At 44.6% G+C, this 23,186-nt stretch overlaps 1 pseudogene; it reads right to left on the reverse strand.

The window, feature by feature from the left end:
• LOC139558918 (low-density lipoprotein receptor-related protein 12-like) overlaps window positions 1–13,327 on the reverse strand; it is a 31,667-nt pseudogene extending 18,340 nt beyond the window's left edge.
• Window positions 13,328–23,186: the final 9,859 nt, after the last annotated feature.

Here is a 23,186-nt window from a genome sequence, read left to right on the forward strand (position 1 = left end):
CACATACACTATTTGAGCGGGAGATGTCCAACTCGCAAGTTGGTGCTGTAGAAGCAAGCAATAAATTGCAGGGCATTGAGCCAAAACACCAGTCAACAAGTTAAGGAGAGACAGGTAGCAGGAGCATTCGCTTACCAATGAGCAGTGTGGTGTGAGCGAGCAGCATGGCGCGGAAATATATGTATAGGGAAATATAAGGATAGGATATCATTTTAGACAAATAGGATTTCATTTTAGACAAAAGATAGTTGTCTCAGCCATGTGAATACAGTACAACAATACACAAACAAAATACAATTAACAGTCCTGGCCACATCCATTTTGGTCAGTCCTCGTTCTCAAACAGGCAAAAGAATCAGTACCAACCTTGCGGTGGTCGCCCGTGTCGATGAGCCAGGTGCAGTTGCTGCCTGGTGGGTAAAAGTCAGGGTAGTTGGGCGAGCTGAAGGTGCCATAGAAGTTCCGCAGCCAGTCGCCGCAGGTCGGCACGTCGCAGTCAATCTCGTCACCAAGGTCCTGGCAGTCGATGCTGCCGTCACATTTGAGTGACTCGGGCAGGCAAGTGTAGACACGGGTATAGCGGGACAGGCAGGGAAACTGAATAAATAAAGACATTTTATTTGACAAATTTAAACATATATACACTGCTCAAAAAAATAAAGGGAACACTAAAATAACACATCCTAGATCTGAATGAATGAAATATTCTTATTAAATATTTTTTTCTATACATAGTTGAATGTGCTGACAAAATCACACAAAAATTATCAATGGAAATCAAATTTATCAACCCATGGAGGTCTGGATTTGGAGTCACACTCAAAATTAAAGTGGAAAACCACACTACAGGCTGATCCAACTTTGATGTAATGTCCTTAAAACAAGTCAAAATGATGCTCAGTAGTGTGTGTGGCCTCCACGTGCCTGTATGACCTCCCTACAACGCCTGGGCATGCTCCTGATGAGGTGGCGGATGGTCTCCTGAGGGATCTCCTCCCAGACCTGGACTAAAGCATCCACCAACTCCTGGACAGTCTGTGGTGCAACGTGGCGTTGGTGGATGGAGCGAGACATGATGTCCCAGATGTGCTCAATTGGATTCAGGTCTGGGGAGCGGGCGGGCCAGTCCATAGCATCAATGCCTTCCTCTTGCAGGAACTGCTGACACACTCCAGCCACATGAGGTCTAGCATTGTCTTGCATTAGGAGGAACCCAGGGCCAACCGCACCAGCATATGGTCTCACAAGGGGTCTGAGGATCTCATCTCGGTACCTAATTGCAGTCAGGCTACCTCTGGCGAGCACATGGAGGGCTGTGCGGCCCCCCAAAGAAATGCCACCCCACACCATGACTGACCCACCGCCAAACCGGTCATGCTGGAGGATGTTGCAGGCAGCAGAACGTTCTCCACGGCGTCTCCAGACTCTGTCACGTCTGTCACATGTACTCAGTGTGAACCTGCTTTCATCTGTGAAGAGCACAGGGCGCCAGTGACGAATTTGCCAATCTTGGTGTTCTCTGGCAAATGCCAAACGGCCTGCACGGTGTTGGGCTATAAGCACAACCCCCACCTGTGGACGTCGGGCCCTCATACCACCCTCATGGAGTCTGTTTCTGACCGTTTGAGCAGACACATGCACATTTGTGGCCTGCTGGAGGTCATTTTGCAGGGCTCTGGTAGTGCTCCTCCTGCTCCTCCTTGCACAGAGGCGGAGGTAGCGGTCCTGCAGCTGGGTTGTTCCCCTCCTACGGCCTCCTCCACGTCTCCTGATGTACTGGCCTGTCTCCTGGTAGCGCCTCCATGCTCTGGACACTACGCTGACAGACACAGCAAACATTCTTGCCACAGCTCGCATTGATGTGCCATCCTGGATGAGCTGCACTACCTGAGCCACTTGTGTGGGTTGTAGACTCCGTCTCATTCTACCACTAGAGTTGAAGCACCGCCAGCATTCAAAAGTGACCAAAACATCAGCCAGGAAGCATAGGAACTGAGAAGTGGTCTGTGGTCACCACCTGCAGAACCACTCCTTTATTGTGGGTGTCTTGCTAATTGCCTATAATTTCCACCTGTTGTCTATTCCATTTGCACAACAGCATGTGAAATGTATTGTCAATCAGTGTTGCTTCCTAAGTGGACAGTTTGATTTCACAGAAGTGTGATTGACTTGGAGTTACATTGTGATGTTTAAGTGTTCCCTTTATTTTTTTGAGCAGTGTATAATAATAAAAAATCTGCGCCTAAAAATACTGATTTCTGATTGTTATGAAAACTTGAAAATCGGCCCTAATTAAATCAGCCATTCCGATTAATCGGTCGACCTCTAAAACATACCCTCGTAAAACTGACTATCCTACCGATCCTCGACTTTGGGCGATGTCATTTACAAAATAGCCTCCAACACTCTACTCAACAAATTGGATGTAGTCTATCACAGTGCCATGCGTTTTGTCACCAAAGCCCCATATACTACCCACCACTGCGACCTGTACGCTCTCGTTGGCTGGCCCTCGCTTCATACTCGTAGCCAAACCCACTGGCTCCAGGTCATCAACAAGTCTTTGCTAGGTAAAGCCCTGCCTTATCTCAGTTCACTGGTCACCATAGCAGCACCCACCCGCAGCACGCGCTCCAGCAGATATATTTCACTGGTTACCCTCAAAGCCAATTCCTCCTTTGGCTGCCTTTCCTTGTCCTATATTATTATTGTATTTATTTATTTAAATCGCAGGCCCCCGTAGGAGGCCTTTTGGTAGGCCGTCATTGTCAATAAGAATTTGTTCTTAACTGACTTGCCTAGTTAAACAAAGGTTAAATAAATACAAATACAAATTCACAATCCCCTTGACCTAGACTACACAAAGTCAGTAATCTCTACCTGACTGAAGGCACAGGGCTGGAAGGAGAAGGCTGTGGAGGGGTTGGACTGGACGCACAGCTCCTCGTCAGAGTTGTCACCACACTCGTCCATGGTGTTGCACTTCCACGACTCTGGGATGCACTTTCCGTTGGAGCAATGGAACTGGTCCGAGTCACAGCTGATCATCGCCGGTTTTCCTGAAATTGAGAATATTAGGAAATACCGCCATTTAATGCACTTTGTGACCACTTACAAATATTTTACCATTAGTGACAATCGAGGGAAAATAATGTGGGATCATTTAGTTTAATTATGTACAGTGCTTATGCTTATTGATCAAGCTGTGCACCATCAACATTATATAAGCAGTGCCTGATAGTCATTTATAGACGTTCAGTCCATGAGCCTCTGTCACATTTGAAAAGCCAATGCTTGGAGACAACAGAGAGAGAAAGGCATAGCGAGAGAGAGGAGGACAAAAAACTAAAGGCTGCTTCAAGTGCATAAAGTGCCAAGCAAGCCAATTACTGACTTTCAGTTTTTCCAGAGGACGCAGCGTTCGAGAAGAGGCTCACACTGCAGCTGTAAGCCATTTACAACCCGACCCGTCATCATTCTCTCCTCCGAGCTAGTTAGGATACAAATGTCTATTTGTGTCCAGTTAAAATGTGCATGTGGGACAAATACGTGACTAATTAAATTATTTGATCAATAGCATGACTCTGCGAGCGGTGCTACCTGTTATATAAGACAGCCTGAAGCCCTTGCCGGTCATGATGTCGTCCGAGTGGAACTTGATCCACACGTGGTCCTGGGAAGAAATGTAGGGGGCTGGGATGGACGAGCCACATGCGCGGTAGCCATCTAGGTTCTTGTAGGTGCCGATGGAAACCCAGTCCAGCCCGCAACGGTGAGAGTTCTGGATCTCAAAGTCCTGGAAGCTGGGGGGAGAAATGGCAAAGGGGTAAAAGAGGTTTCCTGACAGTAAACATTATTAATGTACTGTATATTTGACATTTTTGTAAGTTACAGGCTGAATACGCATTTGGATAAACAGCACCACTGTTTGCCCCAGCTCCTTTGTTTTTCAGTACATATTCTGCTGTTTTATGGTACATGCATTGATGTTCGAGAGAAAAAAAGTGTTTGACGTTTGCAGTAACTTCTTGTAATATCCAAAACTAGCTTTTGGACACTCTTATCCAGAGTGAATTACAATAAGTGCATTCAACTAAAGTAGGTAAGAAAACTACATATCACATTCATTGCTAGTCGAAGTCTGTAAATGGGATGTCATCGATATGAGCTTCTTTCATAGGGTACATACTGCAAAAAAGCAAACAGTTGAAACAAGTTTCCAAACAATAAAGATGATCACTGGTAATACTGAGTGACTTTCCTCCAGGGTTAAAGTACATTGGATGAGACTCAGTGATAACAGTTAAATCAATGACATAGCCAATAACTCAACTACTTTTACTTAAATAAAGCTTGATTATAACCACAACTTACTTAAACATTAGGGGAGGCAGGTAGCCTAGTGGTTAGAGCGTTGGGCCAGTAACTGAAACGTTGCTATATCGAATTCCCGAGCTGACAAGGTAAAAATCTGTCGTTCTGCCCCTGAACAGGTTAACCCACTGTTCCTAGGCCGTCATCGTAAATAAAAAATGTGTTCTTAACTAGCCTAGTTAAATAAAAGGTTAAATAAAAATAATCAAATAAAGCATGACTATAACATATTATTAATGTGCATAACCACCACTTGAGTATAAACACTTACTACTAACATATTACTTACACATTCACTAATTTAGTGAATTTATCAAGTGTTGTTTGCATGCAAGCTCTGTTGCCCATTTATGGTCATTGATAGATTACATTTTCGGTTTGTTCTTGCCACTAAATCACATCCTGTAGAAAAAACAACACTGAAACACAGAGGGTCTATTTCTGAGCTGGTAAACATGGACACAGTACTGGAAAAAATAAAAGGCAGGTTCCTTTCAGCGCTCTGGTCCAGACAGAAAACACAATACTTGAGCTGATGCTTCACGAACAAACAGGACACTACAAGCACAATTGAGAGCACATCGGAAGAGCATCATCAAAATTAATAAAAAACACATTACTTCAAATGGACACACCGAGATATATAAATTGAATAAAGCAAGCAATGAGTGGGAGAAAGGGCATTGTCATGTGCCTTATACAGCACCTGAGGAAAATCTCTCTGCACACTGACATTTCATGAGAGAAGCATTCAGTCTAAACAGACCTTCATCAGAGCATTACACAGCAGCACCTAGGCCTACCACCTACAGTACAGCAAAGCCATGCACTAACAGTTTCCACTGAGCTAGTATGCTGAGGAGAAGCTAGCACACAGGGCCGGATTAACAAATCATAGGCCCCAGGGCTTTTTTTCTTTCTTAGCACTTTAACGGAAAACCAATAGAAAAGGGGATTTTAAATGTTAAGAAAAATTGACAATTTTTCACATCCCTACCAGTAATCTAAACTTGTAGAAATGATGGCCGAATACCGACTGGGCACGTTTCCAGGGGCCTGGACTAGAGGTCGACCGATTATGATTTTTCAATGCAGATACCGATACCGATTATTGGAGGACCCAAAAAAGCCGATACAGATTAATCGGCCGATTTTTTTTTACATTTATTTGTAATAATGACAATTACAACAATACTGAATGAACACTTATTTTAACATAATATAATACATCAATAAAATATATTTAGCCTCCAATACATAAAACATGTTCAATTTGGTTTAAATAATGCAAAAACAAAGTGTTGGTGAAGAAAGTAAAAGTGCAATATGTGCCATGTAAAAAAGCTAACGTTTAAGTTCTTTGCTCAGAACATGAGAACATATGAAAGCTGGTGGTTCCTTTTAACATGAGTCTTCAATATTCCCAGGTAAGAAGTTTTAGGTTGTAGTTATTATAGGAATTATAGGACTATTTCTCTCTATACGATTTGTATTTCATATACCTTCGACTATTGAATGTTTATATAGGCACTTTAGTATTGCCAGTGTAACAGTATAGCTTTCCATCTCTCTCCTCGCCGCTACCTGGGCTCGAACCAGGAACACATCGACAACAGCCACCCTCGAAGCAGCGTTACCCATGCAGAGCAAGGGGAACAACTACTCCAAGTTTCAGAGCGAGTGACGTTTGAAACGCTATTAGCGCACACCCCGCTAACTAGCTAGCCATTTCACATCGGTTACACCAGCCTAATCTCAGGAGTTGATAGGCTTGAAGTCATAAACAGCACAATGCTTGGATCATTGCGAAGAGCTGCTGGCAAAACGCACGAAAGTGCTGTTTGAATGAATGCTTATGAGCCTGCTGGTGCCTACCATCGCTCAGTCAGACTGCTCTATCAAATCATAGACTTAATAACATAACACACAGAAATACGAGCCTTTGGTCATTAATATGGTCGAATCCAGAAACTATCATTTCGAAAACAAAACGTTTATTATTTCAGTGAAATACGGAACCGTTCTGTATTTTATCTAACGGGTGGCATCCCTAAGTCGAAATATTCTTGTTACATTGCACAACCTTCAATGTTATGTCATAATTCAGGCAAATTAGTTCGCAATGAGCCAGGCTGCCCAAACTGTTGCATATACCCTGACTCTGCGTGCAATGACCGCAAGAGAAGTGACAATTTCACCTGGTTAATATTGCCTGCTAACCTGGATTTCTTTTAGCTAAACATGCAGGTTTAAACATATATACTTCTGTGTATTGATTTTAAGAAAGGCATTGATGTTTATGGTTAGGTACACATTGGAGCAACAACAGTTCTTTTTCGCGAATGCGCACTGCATCGATTATATGCAACACAGGACTCGCTAGATAAACTAGTAATATCATCAACCATGTGTAGTTATAACTAGTGATTATGATTGATTGTTTTTTATAAGATAAGTTTAATGCTAGCTAGCAACTTACCTTGGCTTCTGTTAAAATATTTTATCAAGGTTTAAGATAAATGATTAAATAATTCTACTCAGAAACTTAACCATTAGGATTAGAGGTTATGTAGCATGGAAAAGAGGTAATTAAAAATAACCCTTGGGGAAGGAATGTATGTGTGTGCCGAAAGAAAGGAAAGAGACTCCTTAACCTATGTTTAAACCGACCCAGCTATAACTCTGTGGAGATAAGACAGGGAGAGAGCCCCTCCAGGTTTTCCGTATCTGGGGGGGACTGGAACTGTCAGCTGAGTGGTAATAAACTGTGGTGAGACTTCAGGGGATAATCCAAATATAGTGTGTATGTATGTGCATAGTTTAAGAGAAGGTATAAAAGGAAAGTTTTTGTATATGCACGTCAGAGGTCTCTAAATAAACATTCCTGACAATTGTAGCTGGGCCTCCGCCTGATTCATTCCAACCAGTTTCCCACAAATTCTGGGTATCAGGCTGAGTAATCAATGAATTGGGTTTATGAACACTGAGAACATAATTCTCGTGACAGCTTTACTGCATTCGCGTAACAGGTGGGCTCCTCGTGAGGCAGGTGGTTAGAGCGTTGGACTAGTTAACCGTAAGGTTGCAAGATTGAATCCCTGAGCTGCCAAGGTAAAAATCGGTCGTTCTGCACCTAAACAAGGCAGTTAACCCACCGTTCCTAGGCCGTCATTGAAAATAAGAATGTGTTCTTAACTGACTTGCCTAGATAAATAAAGGTGTAAAACAATATATATTTTTAAAAATCTGCAAAATCGGCGTCCAAAATTACCGATTTCCGATTGTTATGAAAACTTGAAATTGCCCCTAATTAATCGGCCATTCCGATTAATCGGTCGACCTCTAGCCTGGACCTCCAGTGGGCCCCCATTAATTTGGTTAATCACTCTCATTCAGATATCATTAACATGGCACGTCATGGCAAAACGTGTAGAATTGCAGGTGTTTAGCTTTAAAACTGCAAAAATTACTCCCAAACCTCCTCCCCCATCTGATGATTTGGAGAGCGGCAGCAGGCTATCTACACTCATTGAGCAGGCTTCTGTTTTTGGTGGTTATATATAAAAAATATAAAAAAACGTATTTCTCTGCTCCAGGGCACCCTACTGGCTTGGACCCCAGGACTTCAGCCCCTGCATTAATCAGACCCTTTTAGTGTGTGGGAAGTGTTTGCAGCCAGCCAGGCTGATGAGGGTATAGACTGAGTGAGGGAGATACTGAGGGAGGAGAGGAGGAAGAGGAAGGGGAGAGGTATAGATTGTGGAGAGGAGATGGTGTTCAGCTGCACCTGATGGTGATGATTTCCCCAGGGTTGGTCCTGATGTTCCAGCTGCAGTTGATCCTGGAGGGGTACTGGAAGGGCCAGCCAGGGCTGGTTATCACTCCACTGGAAGCTCTGACCTGCTCTGCCACATCTCCACAGGCTGGACAGAGACACACACACGGACACAGACAGTCGCGCACACACACAAATGAGCATTTTTTTGCGTATTTTTTATAATTTCGGCTGGTAGTTTCTAAAGTAGTGCTCACAAGCCAAACGGGTCGCTGATTGTGTACCACCTGACACATGTGTATCAAGTCATTGTTCGAGCCCTGCAACATGTGCACAAAGAGTAAAAAAATGTACTCTGCATGAGCTCGGGCCCACCCTGCAACCTCATTGGACAATACTGGGCTGATCCAATCCTGCCTACCGCTTTTACCTTTGACAAGAGAAAAAGGACAATATGGAATCAGGAAGGTAGGCCATAATTGTCTTATCAATAGTGTGTGACGCGGGCCTCCCGAGTGGCGCAGTGGTCTAAGGCACTGCATCACAGCGTTGAGGAGTCACTACAGCCTGGGGTTCGATCCCAGGCTGTGTCACAGCCGGCTGTGAACTGGAGAACCATAGGGCGGCGCACAATTGGCTCAGCGTCTTCCGGATTAGGGGAGGGTTTGGCTGGGGTGCTTTCCTTGGCTCATCGCGCTCTAACGACTCCTTATGGCGGGCAGGTGCCTGCAAGCTGACTTCAGTTGACAGTTGAACGTTGTTTCCTGGCTTCCGGGTTAAGAAGCAGCGCGGCATGGTGGGTCATGTTTCGGAGGACGCATGGCTCGACCTTCGCCTCTCCCGAGCCCATTGGGGAGTTGCAGCGATGAGACAAGATTGGATCGCAATTGGATATCACGAAACTGGGGAGAAAAAGGGGGTCAAAAATAAAATACATATAAAGCGTGTGTCGCGAACTGGATATTTAAATGGATGTAAGTAAGCTTAAATCCTTATGAAATAGTCCCCAAACTCAACAAGGCACATCGGTTACACCATTTAGGAAATAAGATTGTGACCAATGTTTCTGATCCAGTTGAAAATGTTCTAATGTATTTGTGGCTGAAATGCCCACACATTTCACTTTGATTGTTATTTATGGTCCAGTCTCGGGATGTGACAAATGGACAATTGTTCTTAGCGTTTAAACAGACCATTTTTTATTTTAAAATCGGTTTTCCATTAAAACACTAAGAAAAATGTATAAAATACGACACAACGAAAACGGTAGGTTTAAAAAATATAATACATAAGTCATTTTCAGGCTTCCGTAATGTGCATTGGAAGAGTGCACAGCAAGCTAAGAGAGTAGGCCTATCCCACTCTCCTGGCTAAAAACACAGTAGTAACTCACAAACACACAATGCTATGTGTCAATGTATTCCATTTCTAGTGTCCCGGTGGTATAGGAAATTAACAGTGTTCTGTTCATGCAACAATGCTATTCTGAAAGTCTGCTGTGGGCAACAAATGTACAGTTTGCTTCTTCGCAGACAAAAACATGGGCTGAGTTGTAGTTCCTGCCAACATTACGAGCTGAGAGATCAGATTATTTTTGATGAAACCAACTTACCATTAGAAATCCCTGATACGTAAACATTGTCATTTCGCTGGGAGAAAACTGCATTTCCTAGAAAAGATGAGACAAAAAAAAACATTTTGTTTCTTATGAATGATCTTTTTCCAGCAAAAAAAAATGTAGCTATGCTAAAGGCTTCGGAAGAAAACAATGGTAAACGGCTAGTTACCGTTTTAAATCGGGAGCTCAATCGTAAAGCAAGTGTCAATCCAAGATACACGCACACTTTGTTTTCTAGGTGTTAAAGTCACCGACTACATTGGAATTTTGGTCAGTAGTCAAGAAGCAGACTCCCGACCTGACAACAGTTGTGTTGCACGTTGGTTCGAATGACATTATGGGAGTGAAGTCTGAGAGACCCAGAAACAACTTCTTGTTGCTCTTGGATATAGGGCTAGTCGCAGTATTGCTATAGCAAGCATTGTATCAGACTATCGTTTAACCACGTTTTCATAAACGTAGGGGTCATGTACTTAGTAATGTTGTCCCCATTCTCTTGGTTCACACTGGCGATTATACTTGTGTAAACACCACAAGTACCCCGGTTGATATCAACAATCCACGTTTTTTTTTTTAAACTGTAAGGGACTTAGATTTTTACATTTGTCAAACTTTGATTTTGTTAAGATTTTAGTTTCTCAGGCTAGTCCTGATTTCTTTGTTTTATCTGAAACTTGGTTATCAAGGAATTCTAATGATGCAGATATTGGACTGGATGGGTACAATGTCTTTAGAGCTGACAGGATGAGTAGAGGGGGAGGAGTGGTTATCTATGCAAAGAAATTACCTCCCCATTGCACAAATTAAATCTGTCTCCATTCCAAATCAATGTGAAGTGTTAGCCCTAAGTCTAACATTAGGTTACAACTGTAAAGTTACAACTGTTGGAATATATCTCCCACCTTCTGCTATATTGCCCACACACCGTCTGGAGCAGAGTTGGCATTAGAAAAATGTACTAGTGTTTTAATTTCCATTGCTGATAAACACGCTCCATACACTAAGGTTAGAGTAAAGAATAGATCAAACCCATGGTTTAATTCTGACATTTCTGATGCTATTCGTAAAAGAGATGTAGCATGGGCTAAGGCTAGAGAAACTTCTAGCTCTGACTGGCTGACTTTTAGGCAGCTGAGAAACCTGTGCATCAGACTTGTTAGAAGAACAAAATTGGATTACTATGTGACGAGTTTAAATGACTGTTAAGGGAATCCAGCCAAATTCTGGAAAGTAGTTAAAGCATTAAAGAACAATATGCACTCCACACTTCCAAATCAGATAGGGCTGGATACTGGACTCATTACTGATAAGAACACCATTGCTAATGCCTTTAACAATCACTTCATTGAGGCAGGCAATCTTTTTGAGAAAAGGGTCAACCACAAATGAAGGAAGAAAAGATATATATGAAGTGATTATCCATGAGTATGCTGATGGTCAGGGTTTCTCACTAAGCCTCTTCAGAGGAGAAAGTTATTGATTCATTGCTAGCCATAGACACTAAGAAAGCTACAGGGACTGACAAACTTGACCCAGGGTTGCTGGCTAGAGCTGCACCACTCATCTCTGGTGCTCTTACTCATATTTTTAACCTCACGCTGACCTCTGGGGTCATACCTAAGATTTGAAAAACTGCCTATGTGCTGCCTCTGCACAACGGTGGGGATACTGGTGACCTTGATACTTATCGACCAATCTCTAAGCTGTCTTGTCTTGCAAAAATGCGCTCTTTCTTGTCTTGACAACTGCATACTGAACACATTTCAGTCTGGTTTAAGACCGGGGCACAGTACTATCACAGCCACCACCCTGGTTGTAAATGATATTGTAAGAGCCTTGGATAAGAAGTTGAACTGTGTTGCTTTGTGTGTTGATCTATCGAAGGCTTTCGATACAGTTTGATCATTCTCTTCTGCTGAAGAAACTGACCTCATTGGGGTTGGCCTCAGATACATGTTTGTGGTTTCAGAATTATCTCAGTGATAGATCTCAGGCTATTATTGCAGATGGGTTAAAATCAGATTTTGTCACTGTTAACAAAGGAGTCTCACTAGGTTCGATTTTAGGTCCTTTATTATTCACTATATACATAAATGACATCTGTAACTCAGTGAAAAAAATGCAACTTCCATTTCTATGCTGATGACACAGTACTATATGCCACAGCCCCATCACTCGCTGAAGCATTCCTGCAGTTTGACTTTCAATTGCTTCAAGATGCACTTGTAGATCTTAGGCTGGCGCTTAATTCAAGTAAAACTAAGTATACATTGTATTTTCACAATCCAAAGACATACAATTGGAAAATCTGAACATTGCTACCCATGATGTCTCTCTTTTGGAATGTGTTCCCACCTATAAATAGCTTGGAATTTGGTTAGATGATAACATCTCTTTAAACTCGTAAAGAAGCTGAAACTGAGAATTATTTGTTTATAGAAATAAATCTTGTCTGTCATCACAGCACAAAAAGGAAATTGTAAAGGACACCTTTATGTCAGTGCTTGATAATGGTGATATTTTATATATGCATGGATCAGCATCAGTACTGAAGAAATTGGATGCAGTGTATCATGCAGCGTTGCGCTGTTACTGCTTGCCTTTTTCATTGCCTTTTGTACACTTCGGTTGGCTGGGACTCCCTGATTTTTAGAAGGGCCAAACACTGGTTGATATTTGTTTATAAAGCTGTCTTACAGAAACTTCCTAATTATCTTAATTCAAAAATCCAGTGGTCAAACAGTATTTATCATACTCAGTCACAGGACATGCTAGTGCTAGAGATACCCCGGATTCACTCTGAGTTAGGCAAAACGGCACTTGAATATCATGCTCCACACTCATGGAATGAATTGCAGAGAACTCCAGTTAGATGTTTTGGTGCCTGTAAGACAATGGCTTGTCTATCTGCAGCAGACATATAGTGAGCAATATGTTTGGAACATCAAATGGCAATAAAATAGAAATATCGACACAGTTACATGTTGCAATATTATTTTGGATGATATATTGATATCGGGACTCCAAATATCTAGTTGTAAAAAATAAATAAAAACATTTTGGCAAATTACATTAGCTAGCGCTAGTCGGCTGTCCCTGCGTCAAAACTCTAGTAGTTTTCATCCTATAGCTTGTTCTCCATCTTCTTTGTAAATAGTGAGCCAACATGTTTTTAGCACTTTTATTTCCATGACTTGATACAAAACTAATTTTCTCATGCTCTTTCGTCTCTCTGCAGCAGACAGAGTGAGCAATATGTTTGGAACATCAAATCACAATATCAAATCGCAATACAAAAATATAGACTCAGCTTTCATTTGACACCAAATGTTATATGCTCCTATAAACTTCATGTTGGTGCTCATGGGAACTTTTAGATGGAAATGACCATATCTTGCTGTGTGCCTGAGTGTGTTCGAGTTGCTGTGGTATAGATTGTCTGTGAGTTGAAACAAATATTTATCCATTACCAAATACTTACCAGTGAATATGAGGAGAACCATGTGTAGAGATATCCATGATGAGATCCCATTTGAGCCCAAAGTGTAGTAGTAGGCCATTATCGCCAATGAACTAGCCCTAATTATATATTTGTTGCTACTTGGTTACTCGCTTCAGATTGTTACACTGTTCCCAAAAATGTAACTAAACATGCGCTCGTTGGTGTCCCAAAAACACATTAGCAGTGTTAAAAACAAAAAACAACAAAAGAGATGTATATGGATTTAAAAAGTTATTCTAGCTAACTTTAGCCAATTCCTTTCTGGCCAGACAACTGACAGTGATTGACAATCAATTATAGAGCCAACCAGAGATCAAGTTATCATGCTAGCTAGATGACAATGAAGAAGCAATAGCTGTCTTGGCAAATTACTACAATCAAACGGTTAAACAAAACAGTGCGTTGAAACTGTCTGGCTAGTTACCTAACAAAACAACAAATGAGCTAAATTGAATTCTCGCTAACCAAAATGCTAGCTAAATATTACGCTAACGTAAGCCATCTATCTATTCATAGTCACTATTAATATATATACACATGTGTATATATTAGTTTGAGTGGATCTCCATCTCCTAGTATGAGATGAACCTTCGTGTTAAGCATTGTGCCAGAACAAAGGCATTGCTAGCAATAGTCAACTTCCCGGTTTAGCTAACCAGCTAGAAGTCCCCTTTGTGTTAGCTAGATACCGTTAGTGATCAACGCAACGTTAGGCATCGTTAACAAAGTTAGCTAGCTAGCTGCGTTAACACAATTACGTTTCATTACCAACATTGACATCGAAAATAAATATGTCACCAAATATAAACTAAATAAATACAATATAACCGAAAGAAAACGGTGAACAAAAAAAAAACTAAACGAGCGTTGCAAGCGTCTCTTCTCTCGTTATAACGCCGAAAACAACCTCTGGTCTCGCTAATGCTAGCTACAAGCTAGCCTGCTACCGTTAACTAGCTTCCAAAGCAATGGCAGAACAGAACGAAAATATGCCTGTGGTATCCTTGAAATGTCACTTCACTGGCTTCTTCTAATGAAAGTGGCTAAAATGTTCTAAAGCATAAGTCCGTAATACATACTCCAGGTCTAAACTGTATGTACACTGTTGATAATTGGATATGGAGAAGGGTGAGCCGGTCAAGGATCGATTCAGACAAGGTGGTAAATTGTATGACAAGTGACAGTTTTATTTAAGAGTAAAGATATCTGGTACAAGCGTGCACGGACTTATTAATTTAGCTCATATGGAACTTGCAGAAATAAGCCCAGATAACAGAGTGCATAGACATTTTATACAGTACAGAAAGTAGGTTGAGTCTGGAAGTTCTGGTCCTCTGGTTGGTTCTGATGAGTTGGGCGAGGTCTCCTTCAGGCTAGTATCACTGTCCCATTGGCTCTGAGTAGAGTTCTTTGTCTTCAGAAATGTTCAGCTAAAACAGGAGATTAGGTGTGTGCGTAGATGTTCCTATTTTGACATTTCTGTGTGTCTCTGTAAAATGTTCAGACTGAAGAGGAGATTTTGTGTGTGCGTAGATGTTCCTGTCTTATCTGTGTTTATGAAAGGTTTACGTCAGCCCTCTGTCCTTGGGTATGTGTATGTCTCAGTATCTCGTGAAATGCAGTACCAAGCACCCTTTTCTTGTCAGTGTTTATGAAAGGTCAGTGTCAGCCATCTGTCTCTGGGTATGTGTGTGGGTCTCTGTATCTGTTTATGAGTTTGTGAGAAACCCTGTTTTGAAAGAAGTTAGTTATAACAATGTAATAGCAATATGCTTGTGTTATTTTAAATGGTATTTATTACAAATCCCCCTCTTCACGTCTCATAAGAGACGTGACAAAACTAGGTAAAAGTAAGAAAAGCAAAAGTAAACAACCAGGGAAACTTTCTCAGAGAGAAAGTTTTGATTCCCTCTCTTCACGTCTCCAAAGAGACGTGACATAAACTAGGAAAAAGGTAAGAAAAACAAAAGTAAACAACCAGGGAAACTTTCTCAGAGAGAAAGTTTTGATTCCCTCTCTTCACGTCTCCTAAGAGACGTGACATAAACATGGGATCAAGCAGGAGTAGTATATGCAGAAACTTTCTTGAAGAGAAAGTTTCATATGCCCTCTCTTCACGTCTCCTAAGAGACGTGACATAAACATGGGATCAAGCAGGAGTAGTATATGCAGAAACTTTCTTGAAGAGAAAGTTTCATATGCCCTCTCTTCACGTCTCCTAAGAGACGTGACATAAACTAGAAAAAGGTAAAAGCAGCAGGCATGTTGTTGTCCTCAAAAGATGGAGGGCCTTCATCCCCTAAAAGAGGAAACATCTGGGAAGGGCTTGTTGGGTCAATGGCTTTAGATATGACCCTAGTGGTGAGTGAACGAATGCATGGTATGCAACAGCAACCACACAAAACCAAAATGGCTGCAAACACTGAGATAGAATCAAAACTATTGAGGACACCAGGGTTTTATATTTCCCAAAAGCATCCATCCAGGAATCCCACATGGAGGTGTCTACACCAGAATGGGATTTCATCTTACCATTAAGAGTCCTCAAGCCTTCTAAGGCAATGGTCAGGCTACCATCAGTGGCGGTGTTGTTAGGTATAAAGGTGCAACACTGTTCACCAAACATAGAGCATACACCTCCCTTCTCAGAGAGTAGCATGTCTACTGCAATGCGGTTTTGGAAGGCCATCAAGCTGGTAGCCGCCAATTGGCCATGTACCGCCTCAAAGCCTTGCTGGGTCCAATTGCCTAGTTTTTGGACATTAAAATGGATATAGTTGATCCTGTCAACATTTTTATTAATGGTGCACCACCAGCACACTGATGATTCAAAACCGGCTGCAACCTGGTCTACGAGTTTATACTTATCTGGCACCCCCCTAGGGACTCCTATGGCGTCAATATAGGTGGGGTCTCCAGGATCCACTCCTGTTGATCTTTTGGACCGGGATAAATCCCCGTCCCTCTCTACACGGGCCATCAGGTCCTCTACTTCCATAGGATACACTGAAACAGGAAGAAGCAGAGAGACAAGAGCACAAAGACCAGTGGCATTCCCTGGCAGGCGGTCATATAGATGATTTCCTCTACACCACCACCAGACATCAGCTCTAGACACAGGTTGGAAAGGGGCATTAGGATTATGGGTGTTATTGCACCATTCATAAGGTAGTGCTCCCAGCATTGGAGGGCCAAGGGACATATTTATACAAGTAAAATTAGCCCTGGCAACCCGAGAAGAAAACATCGGGGCCCGTCTGGTGCTTTTAACAATAGGATAAACCTTGTCCCATATAGAGCAGTTGGCAGTTGGGTTGTCATGCTTCATAACAGGAAGCAGACATACATCAGGTAGGGTAGCCGGTACAATGCGTAGGAGTGGACGGGCTCCCATACATACCACACAGCTCTGGTGGGTGGCCTTGCCCGCCTCCTCAGCCAATAATAGCCAATTATTCGTAAGTCCCGAGACCCCTGTAGCTGTAAGGATAGCACCGTCGAGAGTGGGCGGTGCAAGTTTGCCCACGATAAGGATGAGCAAGGACCAAAAGGAGACCACTCCAAGAACTACCCCTGGACACATTAGTAACCAAAAACCGAGAATATGTTAAACCCTGAGGTCCATCCCTCTATACAACCTGTACCAGGTGGGCTCGTCGCCACCCGGGAACTTCAAACCTTCACAACAGGGAGGACAAACATCACTTTTTATTCATTCGACATCCTCTACTACAGCAAACCAAGGGTCCTCCTCTGTCAGGCCCACTCTCCTGCGAAAGCTTGATTCCGTATCAGCCTCTCCAACTGGAGCATCAAGCAACGGCATCATACCAGAGGTCCTTGCCACATCTGTAACAGACTTCTTCAAACTGTCAGGACCCGGTGCGAGAAACAGTCACTAATAATCGTCAGAACCCAGAAGATGAGGCAGACACAGCAGTACTAGAGATGGTGGTTTAATTAAAGAACAAAATCTTCAGGCAAAGAAACTAAATCCACAATGTCCAAAAATAAAGCCAAGAGGCACAAAAAATGGAAATCCTCCAAAATACAAAAGAAACTCCACAAAGTGGTAAAAAACAGCAGGGAAAAACAAACCTCAAAAGACTACTCAAATAATACACAAGAACTAAACCAGAGAACCTCTGGAAATTCCAACAAGAGAAATATCTATATAAAACAAGGCTTGGGCTGGGGCTGGGTGCAAACTTACAAACACTGAGCAAGGAACTGAGGAACACACAGGGTATAAATACTAACAAGGGAATGACCTACAGGTGCAAACAATAATTAGAGCAAGAAAAACAAAAGGTACAAAAAAGGTGCAATGGGGACATCTAGTGACCAAAACCCGAACAGTCTTGGCCAAAACCTGACAGAATCCCCCTCCTAGGAACGGCTCCTGACGTTCCTACCAGCCTTCTCAGGGTGGAGGGTCCTGAACTGACGAATGAGGTCAGGGTCCAGTATGTCCTTGGCAGGAACCCAGGAGCGCTCCTCGGGACCTTAGCCTTCCCAGTCCACCAGATACTGCCAGGACCGCTGCACCCGGCGGGAATCCAGTATCCGGTGGACGGTATAAGCCGACTGGCCACCGATGACACGGGGCGGAGGGGGAGGTCTGCCTGCCGGGATAAGGGGAGAAAAAACAACAGGTTTTAATAAAGAAATGTGAAATGTTGGATTGATCTTAAGGGATCTGGGTAAGTGCAGGCGAAAAGTAACGGGATTGACTCTCCTGGCAATCTTAAAGGGACCGATGAACCTCTGGGACAGCTTGCGAGACTCCACCCGTAGTGGTAAGTTCTTGGTTGAGAGCCATACTCTCTGGCCGGGGTACAGGGTAGGACCGGGACGGCGACGTCTGTTGGCTTGTCGTTGGTACTGCTGAGAGGAACGCAGAAGATTAAGACGTGCCTTCTTCCACGTAAGCCGACAGCGTCTGATGAACCTCGAGGCTGAAGGCACTCTGACTTCTGCCTCCTGGTCCGGGAACAATAGAGGCGCATAGCCAAACTGACACTCATGCGGGGATATACCAGTGGAGGAGGAGCACAAGGTGTTGTGCGCGTACTCGGCCCAAACAATGAAGGATGACCATGTGGACGGGTTGTTGGAAACCATGCATCTGAGGGTGGTTTCCAGCTCCTGATTCATCCTCTCAGTTTGGCCATTGGACTCCGGATGGTACCCTGAAGATAAACTGGCCGTGGCCCCTATGAGTTGGCAGAAGGCCTTCCAAAACCTAGAGGCGAACTGGGGACCTCTGTCGGAAACCATATCTTGCGGAATCCCAAAGACTCGGAACACATGGTTAATCACCAACTCAGCTGTTTCCTTGGCAGAAGGTAATTTGGTCAAGGGAACAAACCTGGCCGCCTTAGAAAACCTGTCGATGATGACTAGGATCGTAGTATTACCATGGGACGGAGGAAGGCCAGTAATAAAGTCCAACGAGATATGGGACCAGGGTCGGTGGGGAATAGATAGAGGGTGAAGGAGTCCTTGAGGGCGGAGGTGAGAAGATTTGCCCTGGCAGCACACGGAACAGGCCTTGACGAAAGTGGCAACGTCTTCTTTTATGGTGGGCCACCAGAACTTACGCTGGATGAACTCCAAGGTGCGACCTACGCCCGGGTGACAGGTGAGGAGAGAGGAGTGCCCCCACAGAAGGACTTGGGACCTTGCTGCCTTGGGAACAAACAACCGATTAGCAGGACCTCCTCCAGGGCCCGGTTCGATGGCTTGAGCTTGTTTCACGGTATCCTCCACTTGCCACGAGATCGGAGCCACGATCTTAGCGGCCGGAAGGACAGTCATGTCAGTATCGTCTCGAATGGCAGGAGAGTAGATTCGTGACAAGGCGTCCGGTTTGAGATTCTTCGACCCGGGTCTATAGGTGAGGATAAACTGAAAACGGCTGAAGAAAAGAGACCATCGAGCTTGTCTGGAGTTCAACCGCTTCGCCTGCTGGATATACTCCAGATTTTTGTGGTCCGTAAGCACTTGAAACGGTTGAGAAGCCCCCTCGAGCCAGTGTCTCCATTCCTTCAATGCCATCTTAACCGCTAGGAGTTCACGATCCCCCACATCGTAATTCCTCTCGGCCGGGGTAAGCCGGTGAGAGAAGAAGGCGCAAGGATGAAGCTTCTTGTCTTCACCCCTCTGAGACAGGACAGCTCCAACCCCAACCTCTGATGCGTCTACCTCCACCACAAAAGGTTCATCCGCCGTTGGTAGTGTCAGGATGGGAGCAGAGAGGATGCGCTGCTTGAGTCCTTGGAAGGCCGTCTCAGCCTCTCTTCCCCACAGAAACCTTGTGTTGCCACCCTTGGTTACAGCTGAGAGAGGGGCTGCCACCGAGCTGAAGTTCTTGATGAACTTGCGGTAAAAGTTGGTGAAGCCCAGGAAACGCTGAACTTCCTTAACGGACTTGGGGGTGGGCCAATCCGCTACCGCCCCTACCTTCTTGGGATCCATCTGGACTCGACCGGGTTCCACTATAAATCCCAGGAATTGTACTCGAGAGGAATGGAATTCACACTTTTCCGGCTTAACGTACAAATGGCTGTCTAGGAGGCGTTTGAGCACTTGTCTGACATGCTTAGTGTGTTCTTGAAGGGAGCTCGAAAAGATGAGGATGTCATCCAAGTAAACAAACACAAAGATGTTAAGCATATCCCTAAGCACATCGTTTATGAGCGCTTGGAACACAGCCGGAGCGTTGGTCAGGCCGAAGGGCATCACCGAGTATTCGTAGTGACCAGTAGGCGTGTTGAAAGCGGTCTTCCACTCGTCCCCGGGTTTGATCCGCACAAGATGGTATGCGTTCCGCAGGTCAAGCTTAGTGAAGACAACTGCTTCCTGGAGCAGCTCAAAGGCTGTGGCCATAAGGGGTAGCGGGTAGCGGTTACGGACGGTTATGGCATTGAGTCCCCGGTAGTCGATGCAAGGTCGTAATCCACCGTCTTTCTTGGCCACAAAGAAAAACCCTGCTCCCGCCGGCGAGGTAGATGGACGCATGAGGCCTGCTGCCAGAGCGTCCTTGATGTAGGTATCCATAGCAGCTCGTTCGGGAGGAGAAAGGGAAAAGATCCGACCCCTGGGAGGGCAGGTCCCCGGCAACAGGTCGATGGTGCAATCGTAAGGTCTATGGGGTGGTAGTTTGGTGGCCCTCTGTTTGCTAAATACCAGTTTGAGGTCATGGTAACACTCGGGAACTCGGGACAGGTCGATGGATTCTAGAGACTCGGAAGGGGAACTCTGGGAACTCGGGAAGATACAAGTGGCTTGGCACGTAGGACCCCACTGCTTGATAGTGCCCACAGACCAGTCGATGTGAGGGTTATGGCTGTGAAGCCAGGGATAACCAAGGACGAGAGGGAACTCGGAACAGGAGATCAGATGAAAGTTCATCACTTCCTGGTGTTGGGAAACTGAAAGTCGCAAGGGGGTAGTGGCACGAGTGACAAGTCCAGATCCCAAAGGGCTTCTATCCAACGTAGTAACCCTTATGGGGTCACTTAGAGGTTCAGAAGGAACGCCATTCTCCTTCGCCCAGACCCTATCCATGAAGTTACCTGCGGCTCCAGAGTCTACCAAGGCTTGAAGAGAAAACTCGTGGTCGTCCCAGGAAAGGGTAACTGGAATGAGCAGGCGGGAGTTGGATGGATGGGAGGAGGTTATGTTTCCCGTTACAGTCCTCCCAGGCCTGCACGGGAGAGTGCGTTTCCCTGGAGCCCGGGACACGTGGAGCGGAAATGGCCCGGTTTGCCGCAATATAGACAGCATCGCTCCCTCATTCGGCGGTCTCTCTCAGCCTGGGAGATGCGTCCAACCTGCATGGGTTCTGGTGGAGCCAGCGAGGATAAAGGTGGAGACTCGGAGCTGGAACCGATAGGAGCTAGGGTGAGCGGTCTACGGTTGAGTTCTCTCTCTCTCAGACGCTGGTCTATGCGTGAAGCCAACTTGATAAGGGACTCGAGGTTGTCCGGTGGTTCCCGAGTGGCCAGTTCATCTTGGATGGTGTCAGAAAGACCCTTCAAAAAACACACTGTGAGCGCCTCGTCGTTCCAGCCACTTGCTGCTGCCACAGTGCGGAATTGGATGGCATAGTCCGTCACGCTGCGCCGACCTTGGCGGAGAGTCAGGAGCTGTTTGGCTGAGTCAGGGCCGTTGGTAGGACCTTGAAACACTCGCTTGAATTCTTCAGCAAAGGTAGAGTAGCTGGCACAGCAGGGACTTTGGGCATCCCACACAGCAGTAGCCCAAGCTAGGGCTTTTTCCGACAGCAGGGTGATGATATATGCTATCTTGGACCGGTCGGTGGGAAACAACGATGGTTGCAGCTCAAAGGAGAGAGAACATTGGGTGAAAAACCCCTTACAAACACTCGGATCCCCTGAGAACCGTTGGGGAGGCGGCAGACGAGGTTCAGCCAGGGGGTTAACTGCCAGGGGCACTTGAATCGGATGAACTGGAGCAGAAGCGGTTGCCGGGGAAAGTCGATCCGAAATCTGCTTTATGGAAGTCAGCATCTCTGACAGAAGTTGAGAATGTCTAGCCATTAAGGCCTCTTGCTGAACCAGAGCAGCTTCGTGGCGTTGGACAGTCCCCTCGTGATGGAACAGCATGGAAAAAAGATCCTGGGTACTGGCTGCCTCTGGGTTCATTATAATGGCTCAGTGTTTCTGTCAGGACCCGGTGCGAGAAACAGTCACTAATAATCGTCAGAACCCAGAAGATGAGGCAGACACAGCAGTACTAGAGATGGTGGTTTAATTAAAGAACAAAATCTTCAGGCAAAGAAACTAAATCCACAATGTCCAAAAATAAAGCCAAGAGGCACAAAAAATGGAAATCCTCCAAAATACAAAAGAAACTCCACAAAGTGGTAAAAAACAGCAGGGAAAAACAAACCTCAAAAGACTACTCAAATAATACACAAGAACTAAACCAGAGAACCTCTGGAAATTCCAACAAGAGAAATATCTATATAAAACAAGGCTTGGGCTGGGGCTGGGTGCAAACTTACAAACACTGAGCAAGGAACTGAGGAACACACAGGGTATAAATACTAACAAGGGAATGACCTACAGGTGCAAACAATAATTAGAGCAAGAAAAACAAAAGGTACAAAAAAGGTGCAATGGGGACATCTAGTGAACAAAACCCGAACAGTATTGGCCAAAACCTGACACAAACAAGGTATGATACAGGTAGCACAGCACATGAGCATAAGAAAAACAACAACTAGAGTCAGAAATCCAGCAACCATCATTGTAGTGCCAGTAACCACCATTGTAGTGTACTTACCAAACCAACCACCCAGCCAGGGGAACAGTCCATTCTCCTCCACACCTGCAAGACCCTCCATCTCCACCAATAACCTTGCCAACCCACTCAGAGCTTTTTGAAATGCTCCCATCCGGACTAGTATTGTTAGGGACAAACGTGCAACACTGTTCTCCAATCATTTTACATACACCTCCCTGGTTGGCCAGTATCATGTCTAGTGCTAGCCTATTCTGTCTAGCAGTTCGAGAGGTGGCATCCAATTGTTCAGCCATCCCCCTAAGTGCAGTGTGGGTGTAGTTGACAAATCATTGTTGATTATATTAAAGATAATTGATCCAGGCATTTTGTTTAGTATCACCAATAGCTGGGCCAATGGTGGGCATCAGATGCCACAGACCATCATTTCTGTTTAATGCCTGGAATTCGTGGGGGGACCCCTATTGGGACCCCCAACAGGTTGGTGTGGATGTTATCTGTACCCTCGGACCAAGGAGCGTCACGGCTCTGCCGTCTCCTGGGTTGGTTCCGAGCCTCTGTGTCATGTGCAGCTCCCAGAAGTTGGTCAGCTGTAACCTCAATAATAGGCAATGGTGTTATCAGACTGGCCAAAGCACATGTGC

This window comes from Salvelinus alpinus, chromosome 29, assembly GCF_045679555.1.
Source record: "Salvelinus alpinus chromosome 29, SLU_Salpinus.1, whole genome shotgun sequence".
NCBI lineage: Eukaryota > Metazoa > Chordata > Actinopteri > Salmoniformes > Salmonidae > Salvelinus > Salvelinus alpinus.